Raw genomic sequence first — 17,385 nt, forward strand, 5'->3', positions numbered from 1 at the left:
TTGGGGTTTTTTTATCATGGAAAACTCAAAACTCTCTCTGCCCCCTTTGCTCACCAAGACATGGGTCCAGTTGCAGCTGTCCCCCAGCTACTTTGTGGCACTGAGCAGCCCTGATATGCTGGTACCCCTCATTCCCAAGCCACAGCCACCGCAACGTTGCTGGTGCCCCTCACTCCCAACCTGCAACCCCCCATCCCTCTCAGTGCCCCTTACTCCCAAGCCACAGTCTTCCACCTCCTTTAGCCCTGCTAGTGCCCCTCACTCCCAACCTGCTGTCTCCTGCAGGCCCAAGTCCCTCAGTCTTTGAGGTGTAGGAGTGTGTGCAGGGGGGAATGCCCAACCATATGCAATATTATAGGCAACATGTTGGGGAGGCATGGGGGAGCACATGCCCCCCCAGATTTCTGCACCTACAGCAGGGCATGGGTCTGCAGCCTGACTGGACTAGTATTGAGCAGGAGCCGTCTCCTTGGCCCAACAGGAAAGACCCAGTGCAGGATGGTGGAGAGGGGTGGTTAGATGCACTGCTGCTGCCATTGACTCTGTGAGCCCTACTCCATCTGTGCCACCATGGTAGGGAGTGCCTCACCTTAGTCGCCATGGCAGCGTGGCTGGTATGAGGTTTGAAGTAGCAGTGATAGCAAGTCTCGCTGCCCCCCTTCACCCTCCCATGCTGGGTCCTGCCTGCTAGATCAGAGGCGGCTTCTGCCTGGTGCCAGTGTGGCCAGGCTGCAGCCTTATGCCTTGTTGCAGGCACAGAAATCTGGGGGGGAACATGTACCCCACACCTCACCTCTGGTATCTGACCCTTCCCTGGGAGTGGGCACAGCAATAGGGAGCCAGCCCCACACCCCCAGATGAGCCTCCCATGGCTCTGTCCCGCTCCCTGGCTGGGTCCTGTGACTGCACATTCCCACCTCAGCCCCAGGCCCACAGCATCAACCTAGCTGGAGACCCCCAACCCCAGTCACCAACAGTGCCCCACTTCCTCCCTCACCATGTGGGCTTGGCGCAAGCCACCACTTCAATCTTCCCACAAATTGTGCCCCTCCTCCCCAGGTTGCCTATGCCCCTCCACAGATTTACCTCCAAGGAGCTGCTCTCCACCACACTGCTTGGTTGCCACATGCATATGGCACCCCCTGCCTATGATCACCCTCCTCTAACTCCTCTCAGCCCCAAGCAGCCCCTTGCAGGCTGGAACTCTGCCAACATGCAAGGGGAAATCTGTGGTTTCCCACATTTTTCCCTTTAAAGGGGAAAACACACATTTTTTCCACAGCAATCAAAAAAGCCGGATCTCTTTTTATCAGGTAGCAATGAGATGCACCTAGGGTTTTTGATTAAAATAAAAATAAAGAATTCTTATTTCAAACCAATTACTTTCCTAACTTGCTGGGCAGTTCCACAATGCACTGAAGTATACTATAAAATGAGATAATCATACTTATTCATTTCTAAAATGGAGCACCCATGTCTTCTACCACTGCCGCTGAGGAAATAACTCCTGTCAACTACTCTTACCCCATATACAACGTTGCTGGAAATGAGGCATTAAAAATGCCATGAGAGATGTCCCTGGCACCATACTCAACACCTGAGATTCCAATACCTAGAATGTCTCTAGATTGTGCTCTGCACCTCATTTCCAAGGCTGGCACACAAGAAACTTGATGAAGTGGGCAGGACTTAATTCCTCAGTGACACTTTTCTACTACACGTCAGGCATGCCCTCTGTCTTATCCCCAAACGTCTGGGATAAGCAACCCCCAAGATTCAGAGATATGTGGGGAAGTTACAACCTTCTGGGGGCTCTAGGACCTAGATAGGATCACCCTTCTTCCATTTACATTCCTTTACAGAGAGGAGCAGCCAGAGACTCCAGCAAGTAGGAGATACTGCAACAGCTAAAAAACCAGAAATCTCTGGCTGTGCAGAGAGTGGTCTACAGTCTGGTCCAGAAGTTTTTCTACCTTGTGTTGAGTGGCTGCTTACTTCAATCCTGTTCCTTCTTTTTCCCAAACTGCCTCTTCACCTTGTTCACTTCAACCTTCCTCTCTTCTAATCTATTCCCTTGTCCTTGTCCAGGAGACCACCTGAAACCTGCAAACCTGCTCCTGCCTTCGAGATAATCTGCATCATCACAGGGCTCAGACACACCTTACCACATAAGAAATGCCTGCCCAGAAGAGCATTCCATTTATTTACTGCTCTGAAATATGAAACACCATGACGAGAAGGAAAAATGGGACTACATCCTACTTATGATCAAACAGCTTCAAGGTAAACACAATATTTCAATTTTTCTCTGAGCCTAATCTGCATATAAAATGAACTGTTCCAAACAGAAGATTTTACCACACCTTCAACTCTCCTAAGAAATATGAAAAGATACCACCCTTAGAAATCCTTGCCTCTCGTATAATTCCTAGACCGTCACAGCTACATTACTCTAACACTACCAAAGCAGGAATAAGGCAGGGTAGAATTGCACTTGATAGACTACACCAGGGGTATGCAACCCCCACCCCACAGGCCAGATACAGCCTTTGGAGCTATGCTGTCTGGCACACGGGGTTCCTCAGCCTGGAGATTTCTGGAGGGGGAGTGGTGACAGCTAATTGCCACTTCCCTGCTGCCAGATTTCCAGACCCATGGGGAGCCCTGTGGGATGGAGAGCATGGCGCCAGATTGAGTGCAAAGGCTGATCAGGCCATGGTGCAGATCTGGCCAGTACGGGTGGCACAGGGCTGGCTGGGCTACTACAGGGGGACCAGAGCAGCATGGAGCTGACTGGGGCTATCCACAGCCTGATTCAGCCTGCAGACCAGCCCCATATCACTCATCCAGCCTGTGGGCCAAAATGTTAAGCACCATTGGATTATACCATTAGCAATTACCATATTTTCTTGCACACACTCCTGTCCCCAAACATAACGCACACCCTATTTCTGGCACACTCCAAAGAAAAAAGGTGGGGAGGGGACGGGAGGGGAGGGGGAAAAAAAACTTACCTAGGAGTAAAGGTAAGTAACAGAGGGTGGGGGTCTCTGGGGCTCAGGGCTGTGTGTTAGGGCTGGAGTTGTGCACTGGGATTAGGGCTGTGTAGCTTGGTGGGGTCTGGGGCCTGATTCAGCACACCCCTCCATGGGCCAGTGCTCTGGTGCCCAATCTGGCATGTGATGTTGGGGCCATCCTGCATGCTGGCTCCAGGGCTGAATGCCAGGGATAACCTTGTATATCGGTTCTGGAGACGTATGTCAGATCCAGGGCAGCGTGCTGGGTCAAAACTTGGTGCTCCAGCCATGGACCAGCCTCATACACCATCCCAATTTGGCATGTGCTTGGGGAGAGGGACTCATGAGTCTGGAAATTAGGTGGAGGGAAGCAGGAGGGAAGCAGCAAGTGGTGGCATTAACTGCAGTGGTTCCAGGAGCTGGAGCAGTTAATGCAACCACCACTCCACCTTACCTCCCTTCCTACTCTGCAAACTTTACAGATTCATGGGGAGCCCTTTTCCTCACATATAATGTGTAACCATTTTCCCCAACTGGTTTTGGGGGAAAGGGTGAAGATTCTATGTGAGAAAAGATGCCATAGTGCCTCTTCATAAATCCCACCCCCTCCTCAGGTCCTCCTCGAGGAAGACGGGATTTAACACACATCTGAAGGGCCCCGAGCTCCAAACCAAACATCTAATAACTCCTGTCTGCCCTGAGGGCCACCTCTTGTGTCACAGCTACTTCATGTAGGATGCAAGTGTTTCCGTCACTTGCTGGCACTTAATATCCACGTGGCGGAGGAGTAGCTATTTGGCGTCAGGACCAGTCTCAGCAAACTGTGGAACTCCAGCCTAGAGCTGAAACAAGTCTTAATTGCTCTTTTATTCATTCACACTTACCAAAACCTCCATTCAGTGGAAAAAAGTCTGCTTGCCCAGCGGAGGGCAACAAAAATGGTTAGGGGGCTGGGACACATGACTTCTGAGGAGAGGCGGAGGGCTGATTTTAGTCTGCAGAACTGGGTTGATTTTAGTCTGCAGAAAAGACTGGGGGGGGGCCCCGCGGTGGTGGAATTTGATAGCAGCTTTCAACTACCTGAAGGGTGGCTCCAAAGTAGACGGAGCTAGACCGGTGGTGCTCAACCTTTTTTGTACCAGGACCCATTTGTAAACATCGATGACCCGTGCTGACCCAGTGCCCTTCACTCCTGACCCTAGGCCCCAGCCCTCCAGTGTGGGGGGCAGGGGGTGGGTGTGGGGTAGGGGAGCCCCAAGCAGCCCTTTGCAGGCTGGAACTGCCAACCTGCAAGGGAAAAGCCATGGTTTCCCATGTTTTTCTTCTTTAAGGGAGAACCCATTCATAACGTTTGCTGATCCATTTTTAAAGTTTGTTTGTGACCTTTTCATATACTCTCAAGACCCACTTTTGGGTCACACCCCAGGGGTTGAGAAACACTGAGTTAGACTGTTCTCAGTGGTGGCAGATGACAGAACAAGGAGCAATGATCTTAAGTTGCAGCAAGGGAAGTTTAGGTAGGATATTAGGAAAAAACTTGCACTAGGAAAGCAGTGAAACACTGAAATGGGTTACCTAGATGAGGTGGTTGAATCTTCAACCATGGAGGTTTTTAAGACCCAGGTCAACAGAACCCTGGCAGGAATGACCTAGTTGGGCATGGTTCTGCTTTAAGCAGGGGGTTGGACTAGATGATCTCCTGAGGTCCCTTCCAACCCTAATTTTCTATGATTCTATGATTTCTACCCAAAAGAACTTTTACAATCTTTTCTCCTATACCCGATGAAGGGTGTTTGTGCCCAAAAGCTTTCAATTAAAGATTTTTTTTTTGCAAAAATCTAGCTGGTCTAATAAAAGATATTACCTCTACCATGAGTCCCGATTGCACTCCACGCTGTCAGGTAGCCATATTGCTCTAGTGGCAAAAGCAGACACTCATAGCAACTGAACTATTCCCAAGTGTTACTGATTGGGTCCCAGGTCTGAATTGTGTGAAGTGCTATGGCTCCAACAACAGGGTGTCAATGTAAGCACCTAGCCTGGCATACCTCATGGTGGATGAGTTGTGGGGGAGGTAGGGCGGATGCTTGTGCTCATTCTTTTTGGCACCAAGAAGATAGCAGAGATGTAGCTGAGGATGCTTTCACTTTTCTGGTTTCCTTTCTCTCAAACAGGAGTTAAATAGACTTGTGGACCAAACAGGAGGTAAATAGCTGTGGACTAAAGTCTGCAGTGTGCCTACCTGACTTGTGTATATGTGTGTGGTATGGGGAGAGGGAAGAGGGGAGGGGAGGGAAGCAGGGCAAGGTGTGCTCAGAGGTTATTTAAACCTGAATCAGCAGCCATACTGCATTTCACCTATTCATGTGTATATGCCCATAGATAGATAGGATGGCCACAGACAGGAGGAGATTGATCAAAACAACCCAGAACTTGGTGGGGCTAGGTATGGCACGTGCATAGAAGTAAAATGTGGGAGTCTCCCTCTGGCTGCAAATGGGATAGGTGTTGGAGGAGTCCATAAAGCATGCCAAATGCACACCTGTGCTGATGGCTCCATGTAGGGGCCACCAACCTAAATCCCTAAACTAGAGCCAAATATAGGTTGGTCCACAGAGGACCCTTACAATCAGTGAAGGTATCCTGACATTTGGTGTCTGGGTGTCATGCTGGCATGCAAAGGCAGTATGGATTACAACCACGGCAGCAATGGGCAGTCTGGAAGTAGACCAACTACATGTTTCCCAGTAGTGCAGTAGGAAGTATCAGGGGTTGGTAATACAGGGGCCCCACAACAAGCTTTGGAGAGCTGGGGGACTACTTGTATTCAGGAACTTCTGGATATAGGTAAGGGATATGAGTAGCAGAACAGCCTTGACTCCTGGGAATAACTGGCAGGGAGCACATGGTATAGACAGCTACATGTTTGGCTTGCACAGAGGGATCTGCCAAGCAAGAGTATGAAAAGTCCAGGAGGTCTCTGATGCCAGTGACAGTGCACCAGAGAACAGTCCTGGCTACTCAGGGCACCACCAGCTGTGGGTTTTTCAGCAAAGGCTCAGTAAGGAGGTCTGTGCTCTAGGTGACTGCATCTGGAGGTCTGGAGGAGAGAACCACCCTCCAGGTCCGGAAAAGGTCCTGGCAGAAATCCAGTAGGTCTCCTTATGTGAGACTTCAGAGACCTCTCAGGTAAAAGAGCTATGACTTTGGTCACAATCATTGGAAGCAGTGGAGGAAAGGAAGGCATGCCCCATCAGACATCACACTGCTTGACTATAGGTACAGTAAAAGGAAGCTTCTGCAGGGCCTGAAGGTAGGAGGTGTGCACCTGGTTACAGATGCAGCTAGGCCTTGCTACCCCCTCCCCATGCGAGTGGAGGCACAGAACACCTGCAGAGACCCAATGCCATTCTGCCCAGAGAAACCCCAGTACTTACATCTGGAGGTTGTCCGTGATGCTCATAGACATCGTGAAGTCAGCAAGCAAGATCCAGGGCATAGAAAACGAGAAACAGGGAGCCAGAAGCCCAGGGCTATAGAGGAAATTACCTATCTTATTAAGTAGCCTGCTGGGCACCAAAAGGGCTGCTGCTTGAAAACTAGCAGTCATGTCCAGCAACCAACTAGGCTAAGTAGGTAGTTAGGCCACTGGTAACCAGGCCAACTCAGGTAACTAGGGTAGGTGGTAGCAATTTGGCTAGCCTGCTGCCCTGGCCCCTGACACAATACCATATGAGCTCCCAGCATGGTATGGTAGCTAAAAGAGCAAAAATGTGCTCCCTGGATTATTCCTACAATCAAGAAAGAATATAGACTGGATGCTACATCCAGTTCTGGTATTCACATTATGAAAAATGATGTTGAAAAATCTTGAAGGCACTGCAAGGATTGAGGTGAGGGCTAGAATACATGCTTTACAGAGAGAAAAAATTATCAAGAAGTTTGGTCTAGCTAGTTGACTGAAGGGTAAGACATGATTTTATCAATTCTGTGAGGACAAAAGATTCTGATACCAGAGAGCTCTTTAAATTGACAGCCAAATGGAGAGCAAGGTTCAACAGGATGTTGTAGCTTGATAAATTCTGATTGGAAACAAGGTCCAAATGGCTAACACTGAAGGATTAACCCTTGAAACCACTTACCTAGAGATAAGATTTTTAACCTCAAGAGGTATGCAATCCACCTTATTTCACCTTTATGTGCCTAAGTGGCACTAAAGGAGGGGTAGTCACCAGATTACAGGGAATGTCCACTTATGCATTAGAAGTTGGCTCAGAGATAGAGCAAGAGCAAATTGCAAGAGCAATAATAAAGAGCAAGTATAAGTGATCAGTTTTCATGATGGAAAGAAATGAACAGTGGGGTCCCCTAGGGATCTGTTTTGAGACCAATGCTGTTTAGCATATTCATAAATGATTGGGAAAGGGGTGAGTAGTGAGCATGAATGATACGTGCCCTCAGGAGGCTGGGGGGCATGGTGAGCTTCCACAGAGTGAAAGCACTGATGGCGGTGGGAGCATGGCGGTGGCGACTGGTGAGCTCCCACAGGCATCTGTGGTGCTGTTGGTGTTGGGGCAGGGTGGGAAGGGGAAAGAATAGCAAGGGCCAACCACATGCAGGTGCTGCTGGCAGTGTCGGCAGCACTTTTTGCAGGGAGTGCACCAATCTTAGGGGGCACACGTGCACCTGCATGCAGCCCCTATGCTTTGCCAATGGTAGTGAGGTCACCTAATTTGTGGGTGACACAAAATTATTTGAAGTGATAAAGACCAAGGTGGACTGTGAGGAACTACAAAGGATCTGGCATGACTGAGTGAATGGGCAACTAAATGGCAGATGAAATTCAATGCAAGTAAGCGTCAAGTGATGCACATGGGCAAGAATAACCCAAACTATACTTATGCTGTAATGGGCTCTATATTAGTTGTTACCACACAGGAAAGAGCTGGGAGTCATTGTGGACAGTTAGCCAAGTACATCAGCCCTCAGAAAAGATGAACAATGTTATTTATTACTAATGAGTGAACTATAAAGAAAACAAAGTATCAGTACACCCCTTCGTAAATTCATGGTGTGCCTACACCAGGGGTGGGCAAAATGTGGCCCGCAGGCTGAATGTGACCTGCCAAGCCATTCTATCTGGCCCACGGTGTAGCAAGAAACCTTTTTGCCTGCCCCGCTCCCAAACGTGAAGCTCCTCCATATGGCAAAAGCCCCTTTTGCAGTATTTGCCCCCTTTGGGGGATGCTTTCTCTTTTCTACCTTTTCTTCCTTCCTCTCTCTTTTTCTTTTACTATATTATTATTTTTATATAAGGTGTACTTGTAGTGAAAATACAGCTTGTAGATGCTTTTCCAAATGTACTTTAAATTTAAAAGTAAGTTGTACCATATAACAACGTTAGCAAGGGCAGGAATCTCTGTATGGAGCAGGTCCCTGAATGAATCATGGTTGATTGTGTAACACAGTAGCTAGTCTGGATAAGCAAGTTAATGTGTAGCGATTAACACCTACAAAAATACAGACTAAGGAGAGGAAAGAATCAATACAAAGCCAGGAACTTCCTGAAACTTCACTGTTAAAAGGTACAGAAGCCCCGGATTGAATTAATCAACACTGGAAACAGACCCTTGGGGCTGAAACATTCCCTGATCAACCACTTCCACAGCTCTAGTCATCACGGCAGTGAATCAATCAAAATTCATCAACGGATTCCCGAGACTGCATGTACCTGCAGATGTGATCCCTGGGGCTGACAGCTGCCATCCAGCAGCTACCGAGAGGGACGTCCCTCAAGGTCAACGACCCCTGGATTGGGTAAGCCTGAGGACTGGGGAGTCACCAAGTCTGCCAGAGAGGGATAAAAGGCAGTGAAGAATGACCCCCAATGGCGCCCTCTTTGACCTGAGCAGCACCCTGCCTGTCCAGCCAGCGACCCCCTTCTGAAACAACATCACACTGAAAGAAGCCTTGACTGGCCATGGATGACAGACTCCAGCACTTGAGGATAGGTATTTTTTGATACTAGTGCTTACTGTTAATAGCTAGTGCACACGCATGCACGCGCGTGCGCGCGTGTGTGTGTACCAAGGTTTATGGTTTGACTGTTGCATCCGTCCAATAAACTAGAATTATATGATGATCCTGTGAGTTGGTCCTTTGTAGTGAACAGCGGGGCCCCTAACAAATTTAGATAATTAATATTTAGCTGCCCTGGCTGCCTGTCACATGGCCCTCGATGGTTTGCCAAAACTCAGTAAGTGGCCCTCTACCCGAAATAATTGCTTGCCCCTGATCTATACCTTGACTACTGCAACCAATTCTGGTCCCCACATCTCAAAAAGGATATAGAAGAGCTAGAAAAGGTACAAAGAAGTGCAAAGAGGATAATTAATTGTATGGAGGGGCTTCCATACAAGGAGAGACTAAAGAGGTTAGGCCTATTCAGGTTAGAAAGAGAGCCTTGAGTGGGGCATGTGAGGGAGAGAGAGAGCCAGCAGGCTCCTTGGCTCCCAGCCCGAGCAGAGGGCCAGTGGCCCCAGGCCCGCAGCCCCAAGGAGACAGGCAGAAATCCCCCTTACCCAGGTGTGTGGGGAAGGGAGGTGCCGGTACTTCCTTCGCCGGCATAAAAGAGAGGCCGGGGCTGACAAGCAGGGGCAAAGCGGAACTGGAAGAAGGACGTGGAGGTGATGGAGCAGGCCGGTGGGCGCTGCAGAGGATGCAAGCAACGCTGAGTGCCGGTAGGAACCTCTGGAAAAGGGCTCAGCCCCAACTGGGGTCTTGAGGCCAAGCGGCAAGCCCCCTGAGGGGTACAGGACTTTTGATTTACCGGCTGGGAATGGAGGGAACCCGGCTGGAGGTGGGTACCGTAAAGACTATATTAGAAGGGCCCAATTTGAATCCGGGTACTGTAGCTCCTGTAATAGGGGCACAGCTCACAGAGAGCTTTAACAGGAGGAGGGAGAACTTGGTCAAGCCCTCCCTAGGGACTCTTCGACCCACAGAGGGCGAGTTGTTATTGGAGGACGAGTGCAGTCCGGCTGAAGCAGCCGATCTGACCAGGTGAAGCCCCTTTTGTCGTAGTGCTTACGTTGATTTTGCTCTTTCTTTTGGGGACTACGTGGGCGACGTATGGACAGGTGGCCGAACCAGACTGGCGGCCATCAACCCAGTGGAACAGGCGAGGGTGTAGGGGTGGCGGAGCCCTCAGAAAGTCGGGACCCACAGGATGCCGAGGAGTCTCATAATTGGACGGCATGCGTCGGACATATGAACCAACTCCGTTAACATCAAAGTCGTGGCAGGAAAGGCAGGCGCGTGACACATCCAATCGAAGGTGAGGATACACTCGGCAACCGGTAGGCGGCCCTGACACAGGCAGCTGGCATTAGCTTAACTCGACAGGGCATGATAAGTGTTTACAAAATACCAACTGGTAAAGAGGAAGTAAATAGTAAGGGTGCACCAGATTTTCTTGGCCGATACCAATGGCTGATTATTAGCCAGCCATATCAGCCAATACTGATCCAATAGCCAATTTCCAGGAATGCAGCCAAGTAGCATCCTGCCAGTAAGTCTATGGCAGCGGGAGAGGGAGAAAGGAGCGGAGGGGGGGAGGAAGAGGAACAGATTGAGGTCTCCACAGGGAGGGAGGGAGGGAGTGGGTCAGGAGCAGGGGCTGCCCAGTCAGGGTGGTGAACACAACCCCAGGGCAGAGGATGGGATGAAACTGCAGGTGGCTTATATGGGGGGGCACCCTGCCAGTGTGAGCCTCCCTGCGGGAAAGCATGGGAAGGCATATGCCCCCCTGGACTTGTATGCGGGGCAAGGGTGGACTGTGCTGGCCTATTCCCAGCAGTAGGGCCATGCCAGAGCTCTGCTCAGGATGGGTGGGGGTGGGGCAGGCTCAGCTGCAGCACAGCACAGTACCCCAAGCGAAGGTAGCATTGGGGGAGCTATAGCAACACCAAAATCCCCATAGCCCCCCTGTAACCACCCCTCCCAGTGCCACTGCTGCCATCCACCCCACTCAGCTGAACTCGCCTCACCCCCACCCACCCTATGCACAGCCCTGGCCTAGTCCCCACTGGGAAGAGGCCAAAGCAACCCCTGGCCCAAGCCTGCAGACAGCAGCCTGCCCTCACCCCATGCAGAAGTCTAGGGGGTACACAGTCCCCATGCTTCCCCCAGGGGAGCACACAGCAGCAGGGAGCCACCCCACTACCAGCCCACATCCCCTCAGACAAGCCACCTGCAGCTCTGTCCTGCACCCCACCCAAGCTGGGCAGTGCCTGCTCCTGCCCCACTTCCTCCCTCAACATGGGGGCCTCAATCTCCCCCCTGCCATGCCCCTTCCCTCCCCTCCTCCAGATGCTGCCCTCCAAGCTTCTGCGCTGCATTTCTGGCCATGTCCATACTGTGGCTGCACGCATGCACGTGGCATTTATTGGCAACATTAATCAGCCAAAAAAAGCCGATAGCCAAAGAACTATAACCATATTGGTATCACAAAGGCCTGTTGCCACAGCTCTTATTACTGGAACATCAACAATAAGGGTTACAGGGTTTTTTTCAAAAGGACAGAACTGGGAGAAAAGGTGGTGATGTTTCCCTGTATGTTAATAAACATATGCACTGTTTCCCTGGTTCAGGAGGAAGGTGACAGAGCACAATGCATTTGTGTGAAAATGACAGGAGAAAGATGCAGCACTGATGTAATAGTGGTGATTTTATTATTAGCCACCAAATCAGGAAGAGGTGGATTAGGCATTTTTGAAGGAGGTGACAAATCTATTCAAAAGCTGTAGGACTGTGCTGATGGGAGACCTGAATCTTCCAGCAGATGTCTGGAACAAACAAACAAACAAACAATAAAGCCAAACATAATGGCGAGCCAATTCTTAACTTTTATGCAGGACAACTTTCTGTGCCAAAAGGCTGAGGATAGAACTAGAGGATCATGTCCTGAATCTTGTCCTGACCAACAGGGAAGAGCTTGTGGAAGATGTGAAAGTGATGGGCAACTTAGTAGGAAGTGATTACAGTGCAACTGAATTCCAGATCCTGAGATGGGGAAAAGCATAAGATCAGCAAAACTGAGCCAGGGTGGAGCAGCCCCAGCTGGCAGGCAGTTGCGGGGGGTGGGGAAGGATCAGTCCGCCAGCCTGAGGCTGCTCCCCCAGCTCAACATGCTGAGGAGGGGATGGCTGGGGCACAAGGTGATGACTGTGAAACTCATGCTAAGCTGGGGTCTCTTCACAAAAGTTAAAATGCAAAATACTGATGCTAACTGCATAATGCAAGAGGATGCAAGTTCACAGCTAGGCCATCTGAAAAGAAATAATGAAGTATCGCTTTCAGCTTATCTTACTATATTCATGACGATTTTAAGCAGGCTCCTAATTGTCTGGTATGTAACTGTATGAAATGTCTATCCTTGATTAATTAGTATGGTAAATATTTCTTTTTAATTAACTCATGTTTATGTGCAGGAAGAGACAGAGACATTCTCCATATGTGACAAAAGTAAATCAGGAGGAGACACCTTTTTTGCCATTTCCTCCTGATTTACCTTGTTTTGCCTAGTGGTTCCCTGGATCTTCTAAGAAAACTCCCAAAAACCTTGTCTTGCACCCGTTGATAATCAGTTTCTTGTTACATTCCAAACTTAGTAGAAATGAATAACCTCTCATCACTGAGGAAAGCAATTCATTCATATTGGAACTTTCTGATCACCAATAATGAGCAATTTGATTAACAGGATTTTCCTGTCAATTACTGCTTGGGACTCTGTCTTGATTTACGCATCTACAAGAATGCTTTGAAGATGCTGGACTAAGGTTATAAGACAGATGCGAAACAGCTAACAGTGCACACTTCAAGAGTGAGAAATCTCCCTCTGACACAAACTACTGCTGTGCAGCACAGCGTACTCAAGAAGTTGAAGAGAAACAGACCACCTTTTCATCTCCTGTTTGGTGAGAAATCACCCCTTATAGCTAATTACTGGACTGTGCTTTGGTTTAGGCTCATTTAACTTTGAACACTTGTAGTAAATAAAGGCTTTCTGTCACTTATCAGACAAGGTATTGTGTCAATCCTCTGATACTAGTCCAGGACCCTATGCTTTTATTTGCTAACACAAGGATGCTTTAGTGTGGGAGCTAGGTGGCAGGCAACCCTTGCACTGAAGCAGTCTTCTGCCCCAGCCAGTCCCTCCAGCATCTACATGTGCATTGCTGCAGTTTTTTACTCCACAGCAGGATAGTACTTGTGCAGAGTAAATCAGTTTATTCCAGCCCAACAGGGACACACATGTAGATGTTGAGACATTTACTGCATAGATAAATTAGTCAACTGCACATTACATGTCTCTTGTAGATATGCCCTCACAAAGTCAACATGAGTCTGCAGTATAATGTAACTGCAAAAGGCAAATGCAGTTTTGGGATGCATCAATAGAAACGTTAGGTGCAAGACAAGGAGGTGACAGTTACTTTACACTTGAATACTGTATGCAGTTTGAGTCAACATTTTACAAAGGACATGGAGAAGATAGAAGGGGTCCCGAGGTAGTTGACAAAGATAATCAAAAGCTTAGAAGGAAAAAGTCATAAGAGGAGAGGCTGAAGGAGCCAAGTATGTTCAGCTTGTGGAAAAATGCACTTAAGAGGGAGCATGAAGAAGAAAAGAAACTTTTTCTCTTGCTATAGAGAGCAGGATGCAGACCAATGGCTTGAAGTTGCAGCAAAGTAGGTTTAGATGGGCTATACGGAAAACTTCTTCACTGTTAGAATGGTGAGGCTGTGGAATAGACTGCCTAGGGAACTTGTGGATTCTCCATGACTGGAGGTGTTAAAAAAAAATCTAGACAACCACTGGTCAGGGATGATTTACTATGGATGTTCCCCATTTCCCTTGACCCTACTAGTGCAAAAGCTAGGACAGCTGTTATTCCAAAATAAATAAGTAAATAAATGCGAAGTGAAAAACATCTAGTGAGGCCAGGACTTATCTTGCCCTCTTCTTTGTGAGAGATCAGGCTAAATTATCACAACGGTTCCTTCTGAATAAAATTTCTGAATCTGTGACACTACTGCTGTCTCCCTGAGCCCCGCTGCCAGTACTAGAATGTCAGTAAGCTCACTGTAACTGGGTGCACCTCCAGGGGTGGCCATGGCACCCCCTGGTGATCACACTACATCCACCTTCCTACTCAGGCTCCTGCAATATAGCCTTGCCCTCTTTCCTGCCATACCTTGATGTTTAAGTTTATATATACATATTTTAGGAGGCTGCCTTCAGAGAACAGGAGTTCAGCCTTTGTGCCTTGTTCACCCTGTTCATCAGATTGCCAGTCTTCCCAATCCTAAGCAGGCCTCTTTCTCTGCCTCTTCAGGGCTCCTATCCCTTTAGGTCCTCATCCTCACAGGTCACGCATAAACCACATTTTGGGGGATCCAGCCCCTCTAGGCACTCATCTTACTGCACTGGTCCCTAGACCGTGCCTCACAGTACTGTGCCCTTGGGCCACAGTCCCAAAGTGCAGAGTGCTCCACTAGCACCAACCTTTACAACACTCTCTCTAGGGCAGCCTTTCATAGTGGGTGTTTCTACACAAGATGTGTTACTGCACAGCAGATTACTGTGTCACTAAGTAAGTAGATACTACACAGTAGGGCTCATGTAGATGCTGACCAGGAGCAAATTTGTTCCCAGTTACCCACACCAGCAGGAGGCCTGGTGCTGCTCAGCTCCCAGCTGCCCCAGGAGCCAGGACCTGATCAGCATGGGGACCAAGTCCCTCTTTGCTATTCCCCCCTCCTGGGCACTGTGGGGCTCCCAGAACCCCACAGGTGCAGGGAGATGAGCAGTGCTGAGACTGGGGAGCTACCAGTGGGACCCTGGCTGAGCAGGGAATCCCCCCAACTGTCTCTGGCTAAGTGAACTGTTCTACCAGCAGGGCAGTTCTGGCCTGAATGGAGACTGCTCTGTGAAGTCTGGGGCAGATCCCAGCCAGCTCTGGGATGTGTGGTGTACAGTTTGGAGCTGGCTGAGACCCACCCCAGACTGGAACAGGTCCGGAACAGCTGCGAGCTGCACAGGGAAGTCCTGCTGAGCACAGGGCTTGCCCCACGTGCATGGGGCAGGAAAGATCTGCAGCAGCGGCTGTCTCCCAACCCCACACACATCAGGATCCCTCCCAAATGTGTACAGGGCCAGGGGACAGCTGCTGCTGCAGCTGGCAGAGTTCTCCTGGCCCTGTCCACATAGGGACTGGCCCCATGTTCCCTACCAGCACCCCCGGCTACTGCAGGAAGGAAGAGCAGGGTGGGAGCAGCTCTGTTTCCATGGGGAGCAGATCTGCTCCCAAAGAGGGTACATATACACATTCATTAATGAGCCATAGTTACAGTGAATTAAGTTTAGTACTTTTCATGACAGGTACTAAATGCACCATCATTGTGCTACTGTGCATTAGCACAGATAAGCACTTTTTATGTGAAATGAATGCTCGTTAGACCAAGTCTACTGCACATAAGCATACTGCCATTTTTTGCCAGCTGCATTAACGTGCAGTAGAATTAGTCTTCTGCATATTAAGCATCTTGTGTATACACATCCAGAGGCCGCACATGTAGATGTGTCCCCAAGGTAGGCTTACTGCACAGTATTTTTAATGGCAGTAAGCCTACTCTGAATTAATAGCATGTGTACCCAGTGAGAGTGAAAGTCACAGTTTAACCCAAACCCACAATGTAAATAAAACATACAATTACTGCTCATAACATCCTCCTCTGAAGGGGATCTAAGCCAGACTGATCTCTTAGTCCAATGCCTGGACTATATAGTGGGTTTATATAGTGCAGCTGGGATTATATAGTGCCTGACTCCTGCTCCCATTCACCTGACCTGGCTCACTGAAAAACAGGGCCCAGGTGCTGCCACTTATCCAAATCAGTAACAAGAGCTCTCAAGCCCCTCATTAGCTGCTCAGAGCACTGCAGCTTAATATTCTGCTAGCCGCATTTCCCCAGCCTGCCTTCTGCAGCACTGCTTTTTCTTCCTTCAGGTGGCAGGGACAGGGGTCACCTAGTACACCTTCACCTCCTTCTGCTTCTATCAAGCTCATGGTCTCAGGGGTTTTCCTTTGGCAATGTCCCACATAATTCCTATATCACCACCTCTGGCATAGGTTGACTGCTTTCCATTTCAGCAGCCTCACTGCTGCTTGTTATCCTGAGATCTTAGTGTCATTCTGAAACAACACCCTATCTGCACACTCTATTACAGACAGTCCTCTTCACCATCAAGGGCACTACCACAGCCCTCAGAAGCCATTTTGCCTGAGCAAAAGTCCTCAGGTTTCCTGTACTCAACTACTGTGATTCTTTTCTTTCTCCAGGGCCTGATTTGCGGCAATGGGATGCCCTCCAGTCAGCAAAATATGAAAGGAATAAATAGAGTAGTACATTCTCTAATTGCTTCAGTCCATGCAAAAGGAACATGCCCTCCTGCATTCCTCAGCTAGATTTTACTTCAGTACAAACTTGCAGTTCTTGTTAAATGACAGCTACAATGATATGGAAAGAGAAGAAAAGAGAAGAGAAAGAGTTCACAGCTATCTAAAGGGGCCACAAGTTGTACAAGATTATAACAAGCACCTGATGTCTTGAAATAGGTATAGACCCTCTGCAAAAGTTTCCTAATGACAGGCTCATTCTAAGAATGAGGGAGATTCCTGTTTGTACTGAGGGATGTTAGAACAAAGAAGTTTGCTCACTTTGCCCATTATCTTTGATACTGATACTCTTCCATATTCAAAGCCCATGTTCAGAGTGCTGCCTAGTTACAACTATGAATCACCACATGCCAATTACAACTCGGATCTGTCCTGCAAGGACTTTGTTTGAGCAGGCAGTCGGGGAGATCATTGATCACTGTATTTCACTGATCCCAGAACACCTCTGCTTGATTCAAAGAAAAAGTATGTAAGCTCTTCCTGAAGTAGGAGTCAGGTCATTTTCTGTCAATCTCACTCCTCCTCATTAGCCTCTTGGAAGTTTGCATAAGTGTCATAAAGGCAGGGTTTGGTCTCCAGAATGTTTTACTAATGCTGATGAGCACAGCTTGAAGCTCAGAGCTGAGGTGAACCAGAAGGGGATGGCAGAAAAAAACCCAAAACAGTTTGTACTTGCAAACAAAAATAATGTGGCAGGTTAAACCCATAAAGCATGAACACAGCTTCAGCTCTGCCACTTTCTGTGTATGCGTTCAGATCTGGTGGGGCTGTGGGCCCCAGATGACACCAGCATGTGTTGCACAGGCTGCACGCTGTGGGGGTGGGCTCCTGGGACCCCCTCACTGC

At 48.8% G+C, this 17,385-nt stretch overlaps 1 protein-coding gene across 1 annotated transcript in view; it reads right to left on the reverse strand.

Annotated features, from left to right (window-relative positions):
• AIFM3 (AIF family member 3) overlaps nucleotides 1-17,385 on the reverse strand; it is a 214,587-nt gene that overhangs the window by 146,149 nt on the left and 51,053 nt on the right. The gene's annotated exons all lie outside the window — the stretch shown is intronic.

Source organism: Crocodylus siamensis, chromosome 9 (assembly GCF_052110815.1).
Source record: "Crocodylus siamensis isolate JL-2025a chromosome 9, ASM5211081v1, whole genome shotgun sequence".
NCBI lineage: Eukaryota > Metazoa > Chordata > Crocodylia > Crocodylidae > Crocodylus > Crocodylus siamensis.